Source organism: Bos mutus, chromosome 10 (assembly GCF_027580195.1).
Source record: "Bos mutus isolate GX-2022 chromosome 10, NWIPB_WYAK_1.1, whole genome shotgun sequence".
Classification (NCBI taxonomy): Eukaryota; Metazoa; Chordata; class Mammalia; order Artiodactyla; family Bovidae; genus Bos; species Bos mutus.
In genome coordinates, this window is record NC_091626.1 from 63,929,323 (window position 1) to 63,953,386 (window position 24,064).

General features: G+C 40.2%; 2 long non-coding RNA genes across 2 annotated transcripts in view; one reads left to right on the forward strand and one right to left on the reverse strand.

The window, feature by feature from the left end:
• The first annotated feature begins 255 nt into the window (after positions 1 to 255).
• LOC138989528 (uncharacterized) overlaps positions 256 to 24,064 on the forward strand; it is a 48,977-nt gene continuing 25,168 nt past the window's right edge. The window contains exon 1 of the long non-coding RNA XR_011465818.1: positions 256 to 394. This is a non-coding gene — a long non-coding RNA (uncharacterized lncRNA). The remainder of the gene's footprint in view (positions 395 to 24,064) is intronic.
• On the reverse strand, positions 3,671 to 7,164 carry LOC138989527 (uncharacterized). The gene is made up of 3 exons (XR_011465817.1): positions 7,046 to 7,164; positions 4,383 to 4,450; positions 3,671 to 3,717 (listed from the first exon to the last, which is right to left on the reverse strand). It is a non-coding gene; the product is annotated as an uncharacterized lncRNA (long non-coding RNA).

Below are 24,064 nucleotides of genomic sequence, written 5' to 3' on the forward strand. Positions count from 1 at the left end.
CAAGGAAAGGGAAAGAAGAGGTTATAGACTCCCTCAGAAAGGGAAAGAAGAGGTTATAGACTCTCTCAGACTCCTCTTAGGGCTGGAGTCTGTCTCCAAAAACACCAGCACAGTGGAAGTAAAACATATGCTTCTTTGGAATTAAAGTCAGCCCCAAATAGCAAAGAAAGAACAGGATGCATGACCCCTGTTTGTAAACAAAGACCAAGATAAATGTCAGCTGCCAGACCTCAAAGGAAGGGATGAGAGGCCACTTGCAGAGAGAAGCCACAGGCAGCCGAACGAGCCCTTTGGTCTCCCTGGTGGTCTCTCGAAGACCTTTCCAGAGGCATCACGGAAGAGCAGGGAAGCCAAGGGAGCCAGAGGGCCACCTGCCCCAGCACCCTCTTCACAGGTCTGTTTTTCTATCTTTTCTTAGTTAATGCTTAAGTGTTTATAAACTTGATCATCATTCACATCACAGCTGTGGTTGAATGTTTTAGAATCTGGCACTCAGATGTAAATCTCCCAACAACAGGTAAATGGCTAAGCCTCAGTTTCCTTGTCTATATCATGGGGATCCCAGCATTCCCTACTTCATAGATGGTTGTAAAGAATAAATGAGATCATGTATGTAAAGTGTTTAGCACAGTGGCTGGCACACAGCCAGTGCTCACACACGGTAGGTGCTATTATTATTTTTGTTCTGTTGTTGTTGCTGATTCTGCCCTTGGCTTTGTCATGACCGACTCAGACATTTTCCAGAGTGAGGAATTAGGTATTATTGATGTCAACCACAAAAAGTGGCAGCTGTAGGGGAGAAGTGAAGAGGAAGGGAGTATGCCTGTAATGATTGTGCAGATCATTATGTGATGTAATGATCTGCACATCGCGCAGATGTGCAGCATCCACATCTATCAGCCTAGTTCCCAAGTCTGTCTCGGCCAGCTTAGAAGTTAGCTTCTCAGGGCAGAAGAGGCATCAGGGCTGGTCTTCAAGGAGATTCAGTCATGCTGGCTGAGGGCTCAGGGGCCATTCATGGGCTTCCCTAGTGGCTCAGATGGTAAAGAGTCTGCCCACAATGTGGGAGACCTAGGTTCAATCCCTGGAGAAGGGAATGGCAACCCACTCCAGTATTCTTGCCTGGAGAATTCCATGGACAGGGGACCCTGGTGGGCTACAGTCCATGGGGTCACAAAGAGTCAGACACAACTGAATGACTAACACACACACACACACACACACACACGGGCCATTCACACATGATATACAATGAAGAAGGAGGTCCCCTGGGAGACATCTGGAGAAGACCCCTCCACTGGGCCAGGAGTTCTGTCCACCCCCCTCCCCACCTCTCTCACTCCCACAGGGTTTGGGGGAAAAAACAGTGCAGAGACAGCATCGCCTCCACCTTGGGGCCAAACATCCTGTCAAGGACCAGTGCCTCACTCTCAGCCAGGGAACTCGAGACCCACAACAGGACCCAAATCAGACAGCAGAGCTCTGCTAGTCCTCGGCATCAGAGCCCTGGATTTTACTGAAGCTGGGAGGCACTGTTTGGTTTCAAGTTGTCATTTCCAACTGGAAGACAAGATATGCTTTTCTAGCAGATCAGTACACAGTAGTTTTGATAACCAGGCCACTTTAGAAGCTGTGTTCCAGTAATTGCACTAAATCTCTGGAGTTCTCTTTCTTTTGATAACACAAATAAGAGGAAAGTAAAGTAAAGGTTTCTGACTTTTGTCTTCAGTTCAGTTCAGTCGCTCAGTCGTGCCCTACTCTTGTGACCCCATGAATCACAGCACACCAGTCCTCCCTGTCCATCACCAACTCCCGGAGTTCACTCAGACTCACGTCCATCGAGTCAGTGATGCCATCCAGCCATCTCATCCTCTGTCGTCCCCTTCTCCTCCTGCCCCCAATCCCTCCCAGCATCAGAGTCTTTTCCAATGAGTCAACTCTTCACATGAGGTGGCCAAAGTACTGGAGTTTCAGCTTTAGCATCATTCCTTCCAAAGAAATCCCAGGGCTGAAAGACTTTTGTCTTAGGTGTTACCAACAAAAAGACAACTCCATAAAGATTACTGAGGGCTTCCTGTCTCATGGTAGACTCTGCCTGCAATGCAGGAGACATGGGTTTGATGCTTGGATCAGGAAGATCCTCTGGAGCAGGAAATGGCAACTCACTCCAGTGATCTTGCCAGGATAATCCCATGGACAGAGGAGCCTGGTGGGCTACAGTCCATGGGGTCTCAAAGAATCGGACATGACTGAATGACTGAGTACACACACACACACACACACAAAAGATTACTGAAGAGGAAATGCAGCATGATATATATATATATATATATAAATATATGTATATATGTGTGTGTGTGTATATATATATATATATAGTCCAGGGCCTAGGACAATGCCCAGAATACAGAGGTACTAATTAATGTTTACATAATAAGTGTTTACTGAAGTTCATTGAAAAATAGCCCTGCGTCTGAACTTGCCTCGTGACCCACTGCCTAATACTCCACACTCCCAATGCAGCAGGCCGGGTTCACTTTCTGGTCAGGGAACTAGATCCCATGCGCTGTAACTAAGAATTCACATGCTGCAACAAAGCTGGACGATCCTAAGTGCTATAACTTAAGATCCAGTACAGACAAATAAAATAAATTAATACTAAAAAAAAAAAAAATCCCAGCACTGATCTGTAACTCCATGTATCAGGAAAGTGCCTTCTCTCTCTCACACACACATACAAACATACACATAAAATGGCAAACAACAAGCAACCTCAATATATGGTCATTTAAAAAAATAACATAACACAATTCACAGATATTTTCTCTGAGAATCGATTCTCTGGTTGCTGACTCTCAAACTTTGTTTCTTTGAAAAATATAGACCTGAAAATTCTCATAGAACTCCATTTTGTTCTTTTCCATATTCCCTTTATTCCTTCATTCTATCATGTACACCTCATATTTCATCTTTACAACATTCGGAATCTGGTTATGACAAACTCTGTAACAGCTCATCATATTCCCTCTATGGTCTTTTGTCTAGTTTTACTAAGTTATATCCCTTATACAGAAGTACATGACCCCAAAATATATAAAAGTCTTTTTTTGCAACCCAAAGAGTGAGGGTGTAACTGATATAAATGTAACTGACACTTATTTAACATTGGTGTCTCAAATAACTTCCTTTTTAAAAAATGTATGGTGGTGTTTTACAAGAAGTCCATTGATGGGCTCTTGAAAAATTTAGAACAAAACAATGCATCAGAGGGGGCCTGTCTTCTGGCCAGATCATCATCTATGCTTTTGTGAGTGTTTGTCTGGAGTATGGGACACTTATGTATGCAAACACGCACACTACAAGGGAAAATCCAGAGAATGCAGAGACTGTCTAATTCATCAAGGCATGAATTTCTTCCTGGTACAGACTTCAACTATTATATCGGTCAACCCAAGCCAACCCCTCCCCAAAAAAGAAATCAGTCCTCTCATTAGTCTGGGATGATTGATGGACAGAAATCATATTATTTAAATCCTTTGTTGATTCTGTGCCAAATATATTGATACTTAACATGAAATTTGCCTTCAAATCATGATTTACAAAAAACAAAAAGTAAGAACAATCATTTGTTTCCTACCTGCTGCTGTGGCCACCAGAAGCCAGGCTGCTGCTCTCCAAATGGGGCAGGCTTCAGGATTTAATTTTCAGCTCCCTCCCCTGGAACCAGAATCGTCAGAAGAAAACTTGCAATTGCTATGAGCAAGCAGACTATTTACTTCCAGCCAATTCTTCCTAATTCCTATGGCTTGCTGAGTGCCAGAGTAGGGTGCTTAAGAAAGGATGTCTGGGGATAAAGGGGTAGAGTTTGGGGGAAAAGAGAAGAGAGAGTTCCCAGGGCAAGAATTTGCTCACCCAATACCCTTCCTTCAAGCAGAGGAAAGCCTTCTTTTTCAGTTTTAATTTCTCATGGAAGAGCTGCCACTGCATTAGTCATAAGTAATTACTACATTGCTCCTTTACAAACAGCAGACATACTTTTTGGGCGAGCCTCCAGATTTCTGATGCATGCCTGTACCTGTCCATAAGGATAATGCTGTGCCTGGGAAAATTGAGAGGACAGCAAGCCCGCCCAAAGGGAGGACCAAGTCTAGACTATTAATCAAGTTCCTGAGATAAAATATACCACAAAAGAAGATCAGAAACTTCTGTGAGCCCCTCCATCCACAGAGCATCCACCTCACTCATGGAATCACTTGGTTAGGACTCAAACTTTTTCCAAGTAGACCAGCAGCTACACTTAGTCAAGCTTTAACTTGTTTGCCCAAGGAGGAAAGGAGGAGCAAGAATTACTATTACAGAAGGAATGTGGTTTTCTTACTTACTATGAGCAGTCAGTGTAGGAAAGTCAAAGATGATCGATGTGCAATTACAGCTCCTCTAAGTTTTATATCTGAAATACAGTGTTTAAGAAGACATTTCAGTGGTAAGCATGTATTATAGAGGCTTCATATTCAATTCATTTCTAGTTTCCAAGAAGAAGAGGTAACACAGTAGAGAGGTTTCTACAGCAAAGGGGTAGAAATAGGAAATCTTGGGTCTACTGTTTACTATTGTGATTTACTCTGGTTTCCAAATAAGTAAAAGGAGAATACTGTGCTGCAAGATCTGCACAGTAATATAACATCATCTCTCACTTTTGTATCTATTTGCCTTGTTCTTACATCAACATTTTAGTTCTCCTCTGGGGAATCATCCCTTCCTCTCAGTTTTTTTGGGTGGGGTTGTACCACCCTTAGGCTTCTTCAGAAATGTAACTGTGGCAAAGCTGAGCTAGTCAGAGATTGATGGGGAGATTGGTCCAGAGAGGAGTTCACGCCAGCAGAAGTCATTGATGGGACTTGCTGCTAAGAGGAGTTCTCATCTTGCTGTGGCTGCTAATCTGGTGAAATAGAACCTCTTGCTTCTGGTGGCCACCCTAGGAAAAGAGGGACTACATGGAGGCAAAGCCATTGCAGAGGAAAGGGGAGCTTAGAGAGAGTAAGAGACCAACTTCTAAGGATGTCATTTGATGAAGACTTAGATTCAGCCGTGACTGAAACTATTAATATCATTTCCTTTGGATTTCTTGAAAATTTCCTTTGGTTCCTTAAGCCTGTTTTACTTAGGATTCTGATGCTTTCCACTGAAAAAAAATTCCAGCTAATATGAGTCCTATTCAGGTGCCCTCTAACACCACTTTTAAAAAACATTTCTCTTTAATATTTATATCCACAATAAGCTGGGTGGCATGGGGATGCATATGATCAATAAATGAGTTTCGTTTTGATATACTCTTGGAAATTTTGCTATTTTAAAGGCTAAGCCTACAGAGCAGAGAGAGATAGAAGTAAGACAAATTCTGATGAAAGATTTTTAAATTCTTTACTCTTCTCTCCCAATATAGCTCTTTGCAAGAAATTAAATTCAAACAATGCACAAAGGTGAAATGCACAAAGTGAAAATCTCCCATAATTTTACCTTCAGGAAATAACCATGGCTGATGTTTCAGTGGTGTGCCATTCAAAATGTGATCCACAGACCAACGCTTTGGCCTGGAGCTGGTTACAAATGCAAAACCTCGGCCTCAATCAGCTCTCACGTTTTAATAAGGCCCCCCAGAAATCTGTATGGATATCAAAGGCTGCAAAGCCTTGGCCTAATATATAGTTCTCTAGATATTTTTTTTCTTCTAGTTGCTAGCATTTTTCAGTACATTTAATTTTTTAAAAATTTTTACTGATTTTGTAAAGAAAAGACATATATGAATACAATGAATCAGGGAGAATGAAATCAAAATCCTTTACAAATGTAAGTAATTCATTTACTGGGATCATATGCAAATTTTAAAGGTGTTAAAAACCCATACATACCCTGCGTGTGTGCTAAGTCACTTTAGTCATGATTCCAGTCTGCAATCCCATTGACTGTAGCCTGCTAGGCTCCTCTGTCCATGGGATTATCCAGGCAAAGATACTGGAGTGGGTTGCCATTTCCTCCTCCAGGGGATCTTCCCAATCCAGGCATCAAACTTATGTCTCCTGCCTTGGCAGGTGTGTTCTTTACCACTAGTGCCACCTGGGAGTGGGGATACACACCCTGCTGCTGCTGCTTCTGCTGCTAAGTCACTGACTCTGTGTGACCCCATAGATGGCAGCCCACCAGACTTCCCCGTCCCTGGGATTCTCCAGGCAAGAACACTGGAGTGGATTGCCATTTCCTTCTCCAATGCATGAAAGTGAAAGTGAAGTCGTTCAGTCGTGTCTGACTCTTAGCGATCCCTAGGACACTACATATAGTAGCAAACAATCCCAGGACAGGACGCACTAGAGCTGTGGTTCTTCACCATCTGGAGGTCACACTGCCAGCCCCACAACCAGAGTTTCCAATTCAGTAGAATGGCTGGGTGCTGGGCGGTGGGAGGGGCGGGGGTTAGGCCTAAGAATCAGCATTCTAACAAGTTCCTGGGCAATGCTGATGCTACATTTCACCAGTGCTTCAAAAATAAAGATGCTTTTATACTATACATACATACATACTATATATAGTACTCTGAACCTTGCTTTTTTTCAATTAATACTGTATCTTACAACCTTTCCATGTCATCCACATAGCATTACAGCATTCCTCTTAAGGGCTGCAAGTTCAGAGATTTTTGGCTAATATAATAATATATGCCAAATGACAAAGAAGGGAATCACCAGCATCTTCAGAAGAAGGACAAGCAACCTCAACACTGGAGTTATCATTTTCAACATTAAATAAGCAGCCTGTGTTTGAGTCTATAGATAAGCAAAGGTCTGAATGGACCAGGAAAGTGATCAGCATTGTGCAAGTGCCACTAAAGACACATGAGAATCTATTAACAAACTTCTATATTTAAAGCCAAGAGTCAAGTCAAGGTCTTTCTATGAGGACTTGGGGAAAAGAGTTGTATCCTCAACTGACATGGCATGCTCTCAAATTTCTCATCTCAAACTTCTGAGGAGTAAGGTATGGTATGACTTACTAGACTGGCTTTGTCCAATCTTCATCTCATGCCAAGTCCACTCTGAAAATAAACTTCTTATATAAGGGAGCTGTGATGCAAAGGAAAGATATCCTCCACCTTCTCAAAGCTGGTGGTTGGTGAGAGGCCGTCTAAGACCCATAGTCTCAGGCTTCTTAAAATCCAACCATCCACAGATGCTATGAACTTGGTTAAACACTTGGCAAGATTAGCGGGACATCATGTGAGCTGTAATCACACTGTGTTCTTCTGGGGGCCTTCCAGGGCATAATCTAAATCCTCTGTTCATTTCTCTTTGAGGACAGAAGAAGTATCACAGGACAAACACATACCCAAGAAGCTTCTCACACAGGAAGCTGCTAATGCAGCCTTTCATTGCTCTGACTGGTGTCAACCCAAACCCTACCATGTTGGCTACATTCCTAAAGAGTTTCACAACTGCTTTGCCAAGTGGCAGATACTGCATTTGGGCAGAAAGGGGAAGACTATGTCACTGTGAGAACTTGGTATCCACCATCCATCCCACTTGCCTTCTTTGACACAGAGGTTGGAAAGCTGAAAGATATGTTCTACAGGCTCCTTGTGGCCAGGGTATGGTTTGCAAATCAGTCCTGCCAATAGATACATGTGTGGGAGATTTGGAAGATGGACATAAGGGTGGGACTGTTTTTCCTGCTGCTTCTACTCTGCTGTTGGCAGATGGGAGCTATTCCTCAGCAGTGTCCCAGGGTCCAGGCTCCAGGCTCCAGCTGTGTGACTGCTGAGGGGCTATTCTGGTGGTGGTGGTGGAGCTTTCTGGGTTGTTTGATTGCAGCTAAGGTGATGTGTTCAGTCTAGTCCATGAACTTCTAGTCACATCCCGCTCCTGAGTAGCAGTAGGAGGTAGAGGGTGCTTCCCCTGGCAGGTCAGATAGTCATTTGCTCTGGGGGTCAGCCGGGAATCCTGGCCTGGCAGCCCCTTTTCCAACCTTCCCAACAATTTTGAGGTCTTCACACAGGCATCTTGTCTGTTGAGTATATGCTGGTTGCTGTTTCTCTGACGAGGGCCAAAAATCTAGTTTGTCTTCTTTCTGATGTCACTCTCCATAAATTTCTCAGGTAACTCAGGTGCCAGGACTTCTCAAATTTCAGTCACAGTCCTGAAGAGGTCAGATATCACTCTCCAACAATTCTGAATGTACTGAAATCCAGGATTAAATTTCTTTCTGCTTAAGAAAGTGGATTGCGTTTCCCATGACTGAACCCTGACTCAGATCCTAATTTAAATACAAGTCCTGAGTTTTTCTAGGTAGTTTCTAAAACTTTTCACACCCTCACTGAAGTAGGGCTAATGCTATTATTTTTATTTACTCCTTATGCTAAACTATCATTTTGGCATTTGATGTTGAAGATAACATTCTTAAATGAAAATGTTTGCTCTTTTCATATTTTAACAAAGATTTATTAGATGTCCTTTATGTTCAAGGCTGGAGAAGGCAATGGCACCTCACTCCAGTACTCTTGCCTGGAAAATCCCATGGACGGAGGAGCCTGGTAGGCTGCAGTCCACGGGGTTGCTGGGAGTCGGACACGACTGAGCGACTTCACTTTCACTTTTCACTTTCATGCATTGGAGAAGGAAATGGCAACCCACTCCAGTGTTCTTGCCTGGAGAATCCCAGGGACGGGGGAGCCTGGTGGGCTGCAGTCTATATGGGGTCGCACAGAGTCGGACACGACTGAAGCGACTTAGCCGCAGCAGCATGTTCAAGGCATTATACTAGACACTCAAGCACTACGACAACACGGCACTCCTCATCAGGAATTGATTTTTGGTTGCTCTATCCATGTGGGCTGGGGTAAATTACTTAATCTTTCCAAGTCTCAGTTTTATCATCAGGATGAACAGAGATACTAAGAATTACCTCTAGAATTGTTCTAAAAGTTACGTGAAACATAGACATATCCAAAACAATATGGAGTACATTAAAGGTGTTCAATAAATCTCAATGCCCTTCATTTTTCTTAAAACACGTAAAAATGAAATATTTATTAAAAAATAAATTTTGAGTAATCTTCCACAGTATTTGCCTGTCATTTTCAAATCAAATTTTGTCATTTCCCTGATTCAAATCCTCTAAAAGTTTCTCATGGTACTTAAAGAAAAATTCAAATTCCTTGCAAGCCTAGAAGATCTTAACACCAAGAACTTCCAGACGTGCAAGCTGGATTTAGAAAAGGCAAAGAAATCAGAGATCAAATTGCCAACACCATTGAATCATAGAAAAAGCAAGGGAATGCCAGAAAAACATCTACTTCTGTTTCGTTGACTACACTAAAGCCTTTGACTGTGTAGATCACAACAAACTGTGGAAAATTCTTAATGAGATAGGAATACCAGACCACCTTACCTGTCTCCTGAGAAACCTGTATGCAGGTCAAGAAGGAACAGTTAGAACTGGACATGCAAAAAAGGGCTGCTTCAAAATTGGGAAAAGAGTACATCAAGGCTGTATTTTGTCACCCTGCTTATTTAATTTCTATGCAGAGTACATTGTGTAAAATACCAGGCTGGATGAATCACAAGCTGGAATCAAGATTGCCAGGAGACATATCAACAACTTCAGATATGCAGATGATACCAGTCAAATGGCAGGAAGTGAAGAGGAACTAAAGAGCCTCTTGATGAGGGTAAAAGAGAAGAGTGAAAAAGCTGGCTTAAAACTCAACATTCAAGAAAAACTAAGATCATGGCATCTGGTCCCATCACTTCATGGCAAATATATGGGGAAAAAGTGGAAACAGTGGCAGATTTTATTTTCTTGGACACAAAAACCACTGTAGAAGATGACTACAGCCATGAAATTAAAAGATGTATGCTCCTAGGAAGAAAAGCTATGATAAACTTAGCATATTAAAAAGCAGAGACATCACTTTGCCAACAAAGGTCCGTATAGTCAAAATTATGGTTTTTCTAGTAGTCATGTACAGATGTGAGAGTTGGACCATAAGGAAGGCTGAGTGCCCAAGAACTGATGCTTTCAAACTGTGGTGCTGGAGAAGACTCTTGATAGTCCCTTGGACAGCAAGGAGATCAAACCAGTAGATCCTAAAGGAAATCAACCCTGAATATTCATTGGAAAGACTGATGCTGAAACTGAAGCTCCAATACTTTGGCCACCTGATGCAAAGAGCCTACTTATGGAAAAGACCCTAATGCTAAGAAAGATTGAAGGAAGGAGGAGAAGGGGACGACAGAGGACAAGATGGTTGGATGCATCACAGACTCAATGGACATAAGTTTGAACAAACTCTAGGAGACAGTGAAGGACAGGAAAGCCTGGTGTGCTGCAGTCCATGGGGTCACCAAGAGTTGGACACAGCTTAGAGACTGAACAACACATTCCCATTATAATTGTATTGAGCCTATTTCTGTTTAGACAGATTCTCCCACTTAGTAAGAATTTTTGTGGCATGCCTGAATTTTACTATTCCCAGGGATTCTCAATGAGCAGAGATGGAATAAAAGCTACAATTCTGACTCCCTGGGAAAAAAAATGGGGTATGAAAAAACCGGCAGAGTCCTTCTTCCAATCTGCTCTGTGGCAGTTCAAGCTTTGTTCTAGAGACACGAATTGAGGAGCCCCTCCATGGTACCTGGAGGGAGTATGTGGCCTAAGGCCAAATGTGGGTGTGAGTTTCTTCAGTCCCCATTACACCATGTTGCTCAGGCTGGCTCCAGAAAAAGGGCCTGCGTCCTGTCCTCATGCCATGACAAAAGCCCCAATCAACATTTCAGGTGGATAGTAAACAGCTCTAGGGAACATGTGGATCTGAGCCCAAAGTAGGCAAAACCATATAATTCTATTGGAGGCAGCATCTCTTTTATGTCAAAGAAAGCACTAACCAAATTCAGATGGCCATCCCTGGCTAGACATGTTTTTCCTTTCTATACTGAAATGATCCCCATTCTACAGTCTCTGAAACTTCCAACTCCTTTGACAAATGGCAAGAGTTGACATTCCCATCACCATACTGCTTGCCTTCTGGTATACCCAGGGAAAAGCACAATTATAAGCTTGATTTGAACAAACAAATTAAAACATAATACAAATTGGGGCCAGTTCCTGGGAAAATAAAAGGGCCTGTTCTGCATATGCCCTAATCTCTGTTACTGATTTACTGGCTGAATGGCCCACTCCAGAAAGCATTTGGAGAAGCCCACATGCCAGAAAGCACTCTAACGCTTTTCAGTTTTCAATCAAGTGACTTGGAATCTTCCTTTGACAAAACACACTTATTGTAAGCTGGCCACTTATCCCAACCTAGGATACAACTTATCTGCAGCATAAGGGCTATAATAAAATCCAGCTTGAGTGACAGAGAAAACATGAGCTAAGGGAGCTCAACTTGGAATCCAGATGTTGTTAACTCATGTAAAGTATCTGAGTCTTTTATATTTTATACTTTTGCAAACAGTAGGTACCTAGTATTTCCCCCCTTACCTTTCAAGTGCTGTGCCTATAGGAATGCAATCTGCAGAGTACTGCTTTAATTAAATGGTCTTTGCATGAACCCAGGTGACACTCCCTGAAACGTGAGATTTGGGCTTTAATGGATAAACCCCAATCCCAAATATTCACTCTGTACTTCTAGTCTTAAACATGTAGTTTCACAGGAGTTACCTTGGAAAACTATGCTTTCAGTATGTTGGTTGGAGACCCATTTCCTGAAGGTTATGATATTTACATTCAGCGGGGTGAAGTGCACTACTTGCGCTCACCTGCACTGTGACTCACCACTAAGACTACTCTTACAACTCCTCCTAGATAATATCTGGCACCCTCTAGGCACTGTTTTGAGCACTTAGCATGTATCATCTCACTTAAGTCTCACAATACCACTATACAGTAGATATTATTATTATTATTCCATTTTAACCATGAGGCATAGAAAGTTCCAGTAGCTCATTCAGGAGTATACAGTTACACGTGGTGGAATCAGGATTTGAACATAGGTAGGACACCAAGCTATCCCCAATTGATACAGTCACTATTTTAAATATGATGCCATTTTACCCTCAAGCACCAATAGACCCATGGAAGATATACACATGTAGATCATTACAGTCCTGGATTTTTAAACCAATGTTTGCTTCCTAGCAAACATTTCCTACACAGCAGGAATGCAGATACACAGTAGATATAAACTAAAAGAATACTGGATTGGATAGCTCCCTCTTCACATCCTTTCCCAGTTTTATTAGTGTTTGTTCTCTGCCTGGCCATGTATTTTGCTCCTTTTAAGTCTCATTTTCAGGGGCATCTTCAGTTATTCATTCTCAACTGTTTCATGAATACACACATATTTGTCAACCTTGTTGTTGATTCCTGTTATTTTCCCCCTACTTGTCACTTCTTCCTTTATAATTTCTTGGCTCTATGTCTTACTGTCCATTCCGCCAACTAAGCCCTGATCACAGCTCACGGGGCAGTGTTAATAGCCTTCTCCCTGCACTCCACTCCCTCCAAACATCCTGCCTCCTGCTACCAGACTCCTCTCTGTTATATCACTCCTCCCACTCAAGTAGAGACAATTCATTGCTGATCCTATCAAAATCTGAACTCCTTTGCCTGACTTGTAAAGCCTCCATAATCTCACCCCACCCTATCCATTCAATTTTGTTTCCCACAATGTCCTATACATACCCACTGAACCAATCAGGCTATTATCTTAACTGTAGAGGCAGCAACCTACATGCCTCTACAATGACTATTTTTCCCACCTCGTATGACCTCCCCAATGCTTTAAGTCACTAGCTAGCTAAATTTTACATATCATTCAAAGGCCCAGCTCAAATCACAATCAGGAATTAAACATTCTCCACTGCTGCAGCACACCCTGATCACTTCTTTTTCTTACCTCCTATTACATTTACAAATTAACTGTAAATTAAATAACAATGATTATGGGCTAACCACTGTTGAGCACTAACTATGTACCAGGTCTTGTTGGGATAAATAGTTTTATTATAAGTAGCTTTTCTAATTTCATAGATGAAGAAACACAAGCACAGGGAAGACAATACAATTCAGCTTCACACCTGATGGTTTGTTAATCATTTCATTTGTGTCATACTGCTCTGCCTAAACTAGCTTTCCACTTCATTGAGAGCAGAGACTAAGATTCATATTTATTCCGTGTCTTCCACGCAATTAGTGGAGTCTGCATGCATTGTGAGTCATCAGGACTCTTGGTTGGTTGTACATACTAATGTTACGCATCTTTTAAAATTCCTACCCTGTAAGAGTGGCACCACTGTTTATATAAGGTGCAAATAAATACTAAACAAACCTTTTAGAGAACAGCAATGAGTGGTTTGGGACAATTCATAGTCTACAGAAGGCGTTAAGTGATTCTGTCTGACTTGCCCTTACTGCATCTATCCTTTATATGCTTAGAAACACATTAAAGATGGGAAACCATGGGTGAGTTGTCAGCAATCAATGACAAAATGAATTAGAATGTTTTGAGGGTTGCAGGGAAGGTTATGCATTCTATCCTGGTCAAGAACTGGATCTTCTGTTTTTATTAAAAATCAGGAGGCAGCAAGATTTCCCCAAGTAACCAAATACTTGCACCACAATGTGATGGATTTTCCCCAAATTCTTCTAGCACCTTTTTTTTCCTTTAACAACTATAACTGGTATAGACAGAACTTCAGCAAAGATAAACAGCACAACAAAGACAGGAAAAGATTATGACTTAGACTGAAGCTTTAATACTTTTAAAGTCATAATTATTTCTGATATTCAGCATAGGCGTAATTTCCAGTTTCTCATTTCTACACCCACTCCATGAAGAGCACCACATGGAAGAATTCCTGAGATTCCTCTCCCTCTTACTTCAAATCAAAGTTTCAACAAAAGCCAAAATAAAAGAAAAAAATTTATTTCAAAGTTCTTATATTGGCTCAAGTGCAATTCATGAATTCCTGAGCAAACTCTCATAATCAACAAAGAAACAGATTTTTAAAAACAACTTATCAAATAAGAAAACTTATCTTACCAAAGTCATCCTAGGTGAGTTTCTACTGACTACTGCTCACTCTCCCTGATGCCAGCACTTTTCTTAACTTGAAAAAAAAAAATAGATAAGAAGAAAGAAAATCATTCATGTATCTTGTCTCTCTATGTAATTTCTTAACACCTCAGCTTCAGCTTATCAGGATTTCCTTCATTTTCTTTCATTTTCCTATCAGGATTTCTTTCAGATTCCTTTATCAGGATCTGAAGCCAGATACATGGCCATATAATAATTCCAGTTTTAGAGATAAGCTTCCAAAAAGCATTCTCTTGGAGAATTCAGTTGTCAAACTAAAATTACTCACAGAAAACAGGATTTCTCATTAAATGACAACATTTTATATATTTCTCCCTAATTACAAAAAAAAACACAACCCACCAGCTGACACTGGATAACTTGGAACATATTCCTCCTCCCTCTTTTATCAGTCTTTATCTAATTTCAGTTTTTAGACCCAAGTAAATAGTTTTTCAACAGTAGGTATTAGGTTTTGCACACACCTTTGGAATCACATTTAAAACTATTATTTTTTACATTTTGAATAGTCTCCATTGCTCTCTGCAAGTCATTTTGTGTGTGTGTTTCCTTATACAAATTCATCTGTTGATCAATTGGACAGGAAATTCAGATACTTTTTTTCAAGAAAAGGCCATGCAAGATATATTTACAGCCTCCTTGTAAATCTGAAAATCAATTTCTACAGCCTTTGAACATAAACGTCATGTTGGGTGAATATGGAATTCTTGAGACACAACCTTGCCTTCTGGAACAGTTCTCAGGGTTGAGAAAGTCTGAGCCCAGCTTGATGTTTATTTCATTAGTAACCTGTTCACATCTATCTAAATGCCTGAAAGATTCTTTCTTTAACTTGGAAACTCAAGTATTGATATTTTAAAAGATACGCCTCTATATGGGTCTGGTCATTTTAATTTTGTCTCAAATCTCCAGCTTAGAATAGTTTTCTTCTGACATGTGTTTGACTGCTGTTTCCAGTATTTTGTTCCATTTCTTCACTGGGAATAAATGTAATTCTCAGATTAGATCTGTGTTTGCTGTCCTCTCTCTCAACATTTTCATCTTGGTCCTTTCCCTTATTTTGTCTTCTACTTTACTGATTTGATTTCTGCTATGTCTTCTCTGTATTCATACAGGTGTTTAATTCTATTATACTTTTAACTTATTTGCCCTCATTTCTCATTTCAGCCTTTGCAAATCTTACTTCATCCCAGTCTGTTTTCTCCAGATGGCCCCTGACTCTGATCTTATTGTGGCTAGGCCTTCCCACATCTTGTTGAGACAACCAAAAATATGTCTGCTAAAATGTTTCTCTCCTTCCTGGAGAAATTTATTTTCAGTGATATAATCTCACGTCAAGTTTTAACAGAAAGGCTTCCTTTCCTTTATCTTGCAGTATTCTGCAAGATTTCCTTAGGCCCTTTTGGGCATTTTTCTGTCTCTCTGCAAAAGAGAACAGTATGTTCCAGCCTGGCACTTGCTAGTGGATAGTCCTGATGAAGTCTTTTTTGTCCCTCAATTTCCTCTTGGGCACAAGTAAAGCGGATCTGAAGGGCACACTGACTCACAGAAGTGCCTACCTCCTTTTTCAGGATCTGACAGATATTTAGCTATTGTGGACAGCAGAAGGAAATGGCAACCCACTGGAGAGAGAATCCTATGGACATCTCTGGGCATTAGATTGGGGCTCTTGCTCTAAGTAGGAGACACTAGTAGGAGATGACAGAGTCTGCTGTCTTATTTTAAAGGGTAACACATAAAATCACATGCCCTCCAAGCATGCACTGACCTCCCCGTCTTCTTGTCTCTCTCCAATTTACAGTACTTTAAAAAAAAAAATTATTTATTTGGAGGGATCTTGCAAAATCTTCGTTGCAATGAGCAGGTTTGGTTGCCCCACCACATGTGGAATCTTAGTTCTCTGACCAGGAATTAAATTTGCGTCCCTTGTGTCAGAAGGTAGATTCTTATCTACTGAGCCACCGTGAAAGTCCCTACAGTACTTTTTATTTTTTTTTAATTTAAATTCATTTATTTTTAATTGGAGGATAATTGCTTTAAAATATCCTACAGTACTTTTTATTACACAACTAGCCCTTCCAGGACACAACCCACCTCTACTTGTCTCCATCTATATCCTGCCTGGCTGTGGACTGGGAGCCATAGTCTTTTAAGGGATATGGGAGGAGAAATTGATGGGTTGGGTGGGAGGTTTGACTCTGGACATGACCCTGGCTGGCTCAGAAGGCAGTTTCTTCCCAGCTGGAATGTTTGCTTTTCTGGCCAGTATATCTCCAAGTTCCTGAAGTAGTTGGGAGCAAATGATGAGAGCCAGGGATACTTGCTTTCTGTTCTCCTTCAGCACCAGCTGGGCTTCTCTGGTTCAGTTTGTGAGCCATGCATCTTGTAATCTTGAGAATATGCTTCTCAATCCATCCCATTGACAATTACAGTAGTAGACATTCCCTATGGATTTAAGCACATGGTCTTTCTCCATCTTACATTTACATTTATTTTCCTTCTTTTTTTCCACTCTTTCTGTGCAGTTTCATGGGTATTTTAGGATGAAACATCTCAAATATTACCTGTCTCCTCATGATGACCAGAGTAGTTTGTAAATAAAAAATTGTAACATTGCTAGCTAAAATGTACAGGTAATCCATAATAGCATATCTACATTAGGTTTTGAATGCAACACAAGGGAAACACAGAGAGATTTTCCCATCCCTTATAGATTCAAAGGACAGAGATAAGGATGTACTGTAGAGCACAGCGAACTCTACTCAATACTCTGTAATGATATCTATGGGAAGAGAATCTAAAAAGGAGTGGATATATGTATATGTATAATGATTTACTTTGCTATACAGCAGAAACTAACACCACATTGTAAATCAACTGTATTTCAATAAAAATTTTTAAATTAAGTTAAAATAAATTAAAAAAAAACAAAGGACAGATAAATCAGTAATTACGCTAATAGCACCATAATGGCTCATGCTTTAGGCAGAGAGACAGTGAAAGCTACAAGATGCAAAGCGATCATAACCTTTCCAGACCTAGGGGTAAGAAAATTCTCTGAAGTTGAGAGTGTTAACAATTTAGAATGGGTGAAATCAGTCCCCTGCAAAAGTTACCCCTGAGATTACAGTGTTTCCCAATTCTACAGAAAGGAGAACAGCTTGTTCATTCAACTGAAACAAGAAAATTGAAGTGTTTCTCAATACCCAAAAAAGAGCCAGTTTGATCCATATACATTCTTAGGATTTCAATGCTGCTAATGTCACTCAATGTATAACCAAGGAAAGTGCATATTCTCTTGATGGAAGAAATAATGAAAAATAGTTAGTCTGTTTGGACTCTAGAAAAGGGGGAAGCAGAGGATAGGAATCTGTCGGTGAGTTTTTAGCCCTGCATAAAAGACAGAGCATGTTCCGGATCTGAACCAGGCAGAATTGTTCTGGCTAGCTTAACAAGCATTGCCATTCTTCTGGCAAGTACATCCCCGTACTGGAAAAGGAGATGATCAGAACTGATGACTCTATTACTAAAATCATCTAAATCCTTTATTCTGAGCCAGTAAGCAAGTTCTCACTTTTCATATGAGGCTTTCTCTCAGTTGAGGGAAAAAATCTGGGCAGGAAGAATGTGGCTTTAATGCTGAATAGAAAACAGACCCTAATTCTGGAGTTCAGTGTTAACATCTTGACTCCAGCCACAGTCATTTGATATGGAGAAATGACCCAAGCTGTGAGAAAAATATTCCACATGAATTTTTTTGGCCTGTTTTTCCTATATTCAAATGCCTTCTGTGATCCCCCATTGCCTTCAAACTCAATTCCAAATTTTGAGTATTACTCTCAAGATGCTTCTCAAACTTATCCTCCATACTTTATATTCTGGCCCATCCCGATGCCTTCCCAAGCATCTACATTCATTCCCTCTTCCCTACCTTTGATCATACTTTCTCTTCCTTGGAATGCCCTCTCTCTCTTCTTCTCCACTAACCAAAACCTCATTGGTTCCAGGGTAAGTTTAAGTCCACCTTTCTCCATAAAAACTTCTCCTGCTACACTAGACCCACTAGTTTCTGCATTTCAGATATACTGCCTAGCATTCTGAGGCTTAACTCTTCCTTTCTAGTCTTAAATTATCATTGTAGATTCCTACTGACTTCATTATTACTGCATTCTCTTCTCTATTATCTAAGCTGAATAAAACTGTATTACATAGTGTTTAACTATTTGTGTATGTAAAGAATCTGCCTGCAATGCAGGAGACCCAGGTTCGATCCCTGGAAAGACCCTCTAGAGAAGGGAATGGCAACCTACTTCAGTATCCTTGCCTGGAGAATCCCATGGACAGAGCAGCCTGACAGGTTACAGTCTATGGAGTTGCAAAGACTTGGACATGACTGAGCAACTAACACCGCTACACTACTAGTCTCTCAAATTTCTAAGGCCAGGGAAATTTCTGAACTCCCTTCTGAACTATCCTTACCGTGCTAATCATAGTGATGCCAACAAACAAGCACCCAAGAGTTTTCTCTAATGAAATGAAATTTAAATCAGTCCACATTGTTAAAATCCAGACCTGGGTGTGATCTACTATGAGTCTCTTTGCAGTGAAGTGGGTGGTATTCTCTGTCTTTCCTGAGGCAGAGCACGTGGCACAGTGATTAAGAGTATGGGTTCTGGGTTCAGGGAATCCCTGGATTCAAATCTCTGCTCTTTTTCCTCCACATTCTTATGGCAAGCTTATTCGATTCTCTAAGCCAGGATATTCTTATCTCTAAAATGGGTAGTTCAGAGGGCTTTGATTAAGATTAAATGAGATCATGTCAATGACGTGTTTAGCACAGCACCCACACATGGAAGAATAGTTCCAAGGGATGCTTTTATCTGTGTCGCTCCTTGAGAACTCTGGCATAGCTCCAGGACAAGAGAAATTTTATTGCCTAAAATCTGAAGGCTTACTGGGATAAAAGAAAAAAGTAATGAAAGCATCAAAATTAGCCATCAGACTAGGACTATCAGTCCTTGGTAATAAGTGGGAGACAAAGATGCTATCAATTCACATGTGTGTGGCTGGAAGAGACAGAATAAGGGGAGAGACTATTGCTCTAGGAAGGCAGAAAATTCCCTGAGATGTAGCCCAAAGCCCATGCCCTAACTGGGGACATCACCCCAGAACCAGCCAAGGAGGTAGTTGAGGAGACTCCAGATAGTGTCTTCAAATGGAATGGATACTGGTTCCAACCTGTTCAAGTTTCCTCAACCAAAGGGTGTGTCAAACAGGAAAAACAAGACTCCTTCTGGAAATGGGAAGTGTCATGCTCACTTACTGGCCCGACCGCTCTAGAGGGTCAGAAGCTGTAATCACTGGAGTTGAGCTGTCAGGTTCAGAGTCAGCTGGGGAAGCAGAGGAGCAGCAGTGGTGGTGGCTGCTTAGGGCTGGAGCTGGAAACTGCAGCAGACACTGACCACCGGCTGGGTAGAGATCGCCTTCACTGGAAGCCTTTAAAATGAAATGGGGTATGAAGACAAACCAAAGTGAAACTGGGAGGTAGGTGGCTGAGAGCCACACAGAAGCATGATTTAAGGCCAAGTCCTGATTGTCCTTAATGGTATGGCCCCAGAAAACTGTGGTTGTAGATAATTATCCCAGAGCTGGGGAGCATAAGCACACCACTGGCAGGGTGTGATCCCAGGCCCTCGCTTTTTCCCACTGCCTCCACTGTTGGTCTTGGTGCCCTCATTTGGATGGCCTCCAAAATGACTTAACTCATTATACTTAATTTGAAAATTATTTCCCAAACTGCTCAAGGGTATCAACTCATAAGTGTTCTAGAGGTAGCCATTAGGTCTTATCGCATGTAGGGGCAAATATTCTCCCTACAGAAGCATACAGTACGTTATTCTTAATGAATTTGGTAACAGACTTAAAATACAATCTGGGGATTAACTTGCTAAAGTGGTTAAACAAAGATTCTTGGCGCCTGAGTGCTTGAGTACTAAGGACATTTCAAAGATTCACACGACTCCAATCAAACCAAAAACCTGGGTGAGGGGAACCGGGCTGCTCTGAATTCTTGGTGGGGCTGTTTCAGCTGTGAGTGTATATTCAAGTGAGCTGAGGACAAGACTCAGGAACTGAAAAGAAAGATCCCTGCTTTTTATCCTAGAACAAGTATTTCTCTCAGGGCTAAAACCATTCCTTCAGCAGTCAAGCAAAGGAAAGGGGTCCACAGACCACCCAGATATTCTGAAATTTCACAAGCATCTTGGTGTAGTTCTTCAACCTACACTACTCTGGACCCTGGGAGGCCCTTTGGATCTCGTAAACTGTGTCCTCTTATAGGAAACGTTCTTATATTAGTTCCTGGGTAATTTCCAGGAACTTACTTAAAAAAAAAAAAAAAAACAAAAACCTCTTACTATTTGAATGTGGATCTCCCAGAGCAATTTTCTCAGATTCTTATTTATCTACCATTTTCCATCACCATTGTTTTCTTTGCTGTTGTTATTTCACTTACTGGGAGGTTTCTACAACTTTATCTTTTGAATCTTAACACAAATATTTTAAAATTTCAGTTTGTCATACCTTCATTTTCCAAGAGTTCTGAATGCTTTTTTAAAAATTAATGAGCATTTTATACTGATAATATAATTTTGTTAGGAATACATAATAAAATGTATATGCCTTTAATAACAGAGCTTCAAGATATACCCAAAAAAATGGACAGAATTAAGGAGAACATGGCTGTACAATTATATCAAGAGATTTTAGCATCCATCAGTATGCAATTCAGAGAAAAATGAAATAAAACATCTGCAGAGACACAAAAGAGATGAACAACACTATCAATCACCACCTAATTGACATTTATGAAACACATCAACCAACTGCAGACTATGTATTCTCTTTAAGTGTACAGAGTACCTTCACAAAGATAGGCCGTATGCTGGACAATAAAACAGGTTAATATGCTTTTATTTTGTGTATTTTGTGGCCACAGTAGAATTAAATAAGAAATCAATAACAATATAATATCTAGGAAAACCCCAGATACCTAGAAGTTAAACACCCTCCTAAATAATTCATGTGTCAAAGACAAAATCATAAAGGCAATTAGGAAATATTTTGAGTGGGATGAAAATGAATTCAGCTAAAAGAGCTTTAAAATGTGTATATAATAAAAGGAGAAAAAGTGTAAAAATCAGAGAATGTAATAGATAAGGACAGAAATTAGTGGAGTAGAAAACAGATAAAACAGGAACTTATCAAAGCTAAAATTTGGTTTTTAAAAAGAGCAACAAAATGACAAAGCCCAAGCCAGATTGACTGAGAGAAAGAGAATGCAAGTCACTAAAATGATGGTAAAGAGGGGGCTTATCACCACAGATCCTACAGGCATTTAAGGATAAAAAGAATAATATGAAAAACTTAATGCCAACAAATTCAACTATTTAGATTAAGTGAAAATTCTTGGAAAATATAATTTACCAAAATTGATACAATTAGAAACAGAATATCTGAATTGTCCTTTATCTATATAAAAATTGTATTTCTTACAAAAATCCTCCCCAAAATAAAACTCCAGGTGCAGATTATCTTAGTGGTGAATTCAACAAACATTCATTGAAGAAATAATACCAATCTTACACACACATCTTCAGAGTATAGAGGAGACAACATTGCCCAGCTTATTTTATGAAGCCAGAATAACTCTAACACAAAAAACAGACACAAAAGTCACAGAAAAAAAATTAAAGACAACTATCTCTCATGTACACAGATAAAATTTCTTAATATTAGCAAATTAAACTCATAAATATTTTAAAAGAATACTACATCATGATCAAGCAGATTTTATTGCAAAAATCAAGATTGGTTTAACATTTAAAAAGTGAATATAATTTACCATGATTATGTAATTAACAAAATAAAGGAGAAAAACCGTTTCAATGTATGAAAAAGTATGCAAAATTCAACACCTATTGATGACTATAGAAAGAAAAAAGGAAACTCACTACAACCTGTGAGGCAGGGAATTTTCTCAAACTGATAAAAATCATCTTAAAAAAAAAAACAAAAAAACTCTACAGTTAACATCATGGTGGTAAAAAACTGAATTGTTCACCCCTAACCAGTCCATTCTGAAGGAGAGCAGCCCTGAGATTTCTTTGGAAGAAATGATGCTAAAGCTGAAACTCCAGTACTTTGGCCACCTCATGCGAAGAGTTGACTCATTGGAAAAGACTCTGATGCTGGGAGGAATTGGGGGCAGGAGGAGAAGGGGACGACAGAGGATGATGAGTTGGCTGGATGGCATCACTGACTCGATGGGCGTGAGTCTGAGTGAACTCTGGGAGTTGGTGATGGACAGGGAGGCCTGGCGTGCTGCGATTCATGGGGTCACAAAGAGTCGGAGACGACTGAGCAACTGATCTGATCTGATCTGAATTTTGCTGGGAGAGATTGGGGGCAGGAGGAGAAGGGGACGACAGAGGATGAGATGGCTGGATGGCATCACCAACTCGATAGACATGAGTTTGAGTGAACTCTGGGAATTGGTGGTGGACAGGGAGGCCTGGCCTGCTGCAATTCATGGGGTTGCAAAGAGTCGGACATGACTGAGTGACTGAACTGAACTGAATTTTTATATATTATATATTTATAGCTAATGATTTAAATATAAACTTTCAAAAAATTGAATTTTTAGTAGTGCCAAAAAAATAAAATAGGAGTAAATCTAAGAAAATATTTCTAAGACCTCTGCACTAATAACTATAAATCATTGCTGACAACAATGATTGCAATGATTGCAACTGCAATAGAAAGATAAATAATATTCATGGACTGGAGGATTGAACATGTTTATTATGATAGCAATTATCCCCATATTGATTCAAGGAAATTCCTATCAAAGTCCCAGCAAACTATTTTGCAGAAATTGACAAATCCATTATAAAATGTAAATAGAATTACAAAGAACCTGGAATAATCAAAGTACTTTTTTAAAAAAGAAGAAGAAAGTTGGAATATTTAGATTTCTTAATTTTAAGAATTACTACAAAACTACAATAATAGTAAGAGTTTTATAAATCAATAAATGGAATAGAGAATTCAGAAATAAACCTATACATATATGATCAAATAATTCTTGACAAAAGTGCCAAAATGATTCACAGGGCAAGAAAAATCTTTTCAACAAATACTGCCAATATCATCTGGGTATAGACATAGGAAAAAAAAAAAAGAATATCAATCCTCATCTCATACCACACACAAATGCTAACACAAAATACTGGATCACAGACCTAAATGTAAGACCTTAAAGTATAAACATTATCAAAAACATATAGGAGAAAACCTTTGTGATCTTGTAATAGGCAAAGGCTTCTTAATACTCACAAAGCATAAATTACAAAAGAAAGAAATCGATAGACTGAACTTTTTCAAATTTAAAAGTTTCTGCTCTTCAAAAGCGGAGAAGGCCATGGCACCCCACTCCAGTACTCTTGCCTGGAAAATCCCATGGACGGAGGAGCCTGGTGGGCTGCAGTCCATGGGGCTGCTAAGAGTTGGACAGGACTGAGTGACTTTACTTTCACTTTTCACTTCTATGCATTGGAGAAGGAAATGGCAACCCACTCCAGTGTTCTTGCCTGGAGAATCCCAGGGACGGGGGAGCCTGGTGAGCTGCTGGCTATGGGGTCGCACAGAGTCGGACACGACTGAAGTGACTTAGCAGCAGCAGCAGCAGCTCTTCAAAAGAAGCAGTTAAATATGCAAATACAAGAAAATATTTACAACCCATATAAAAGGTCTGTATCCAAAGTATATAAAAAATTCTTATAAATCAATATCAAGACAGCCTACTTTTAAAAGTGGATGAAAGATGTGAACAAGCATTTCACTAAATATGACCTTCAA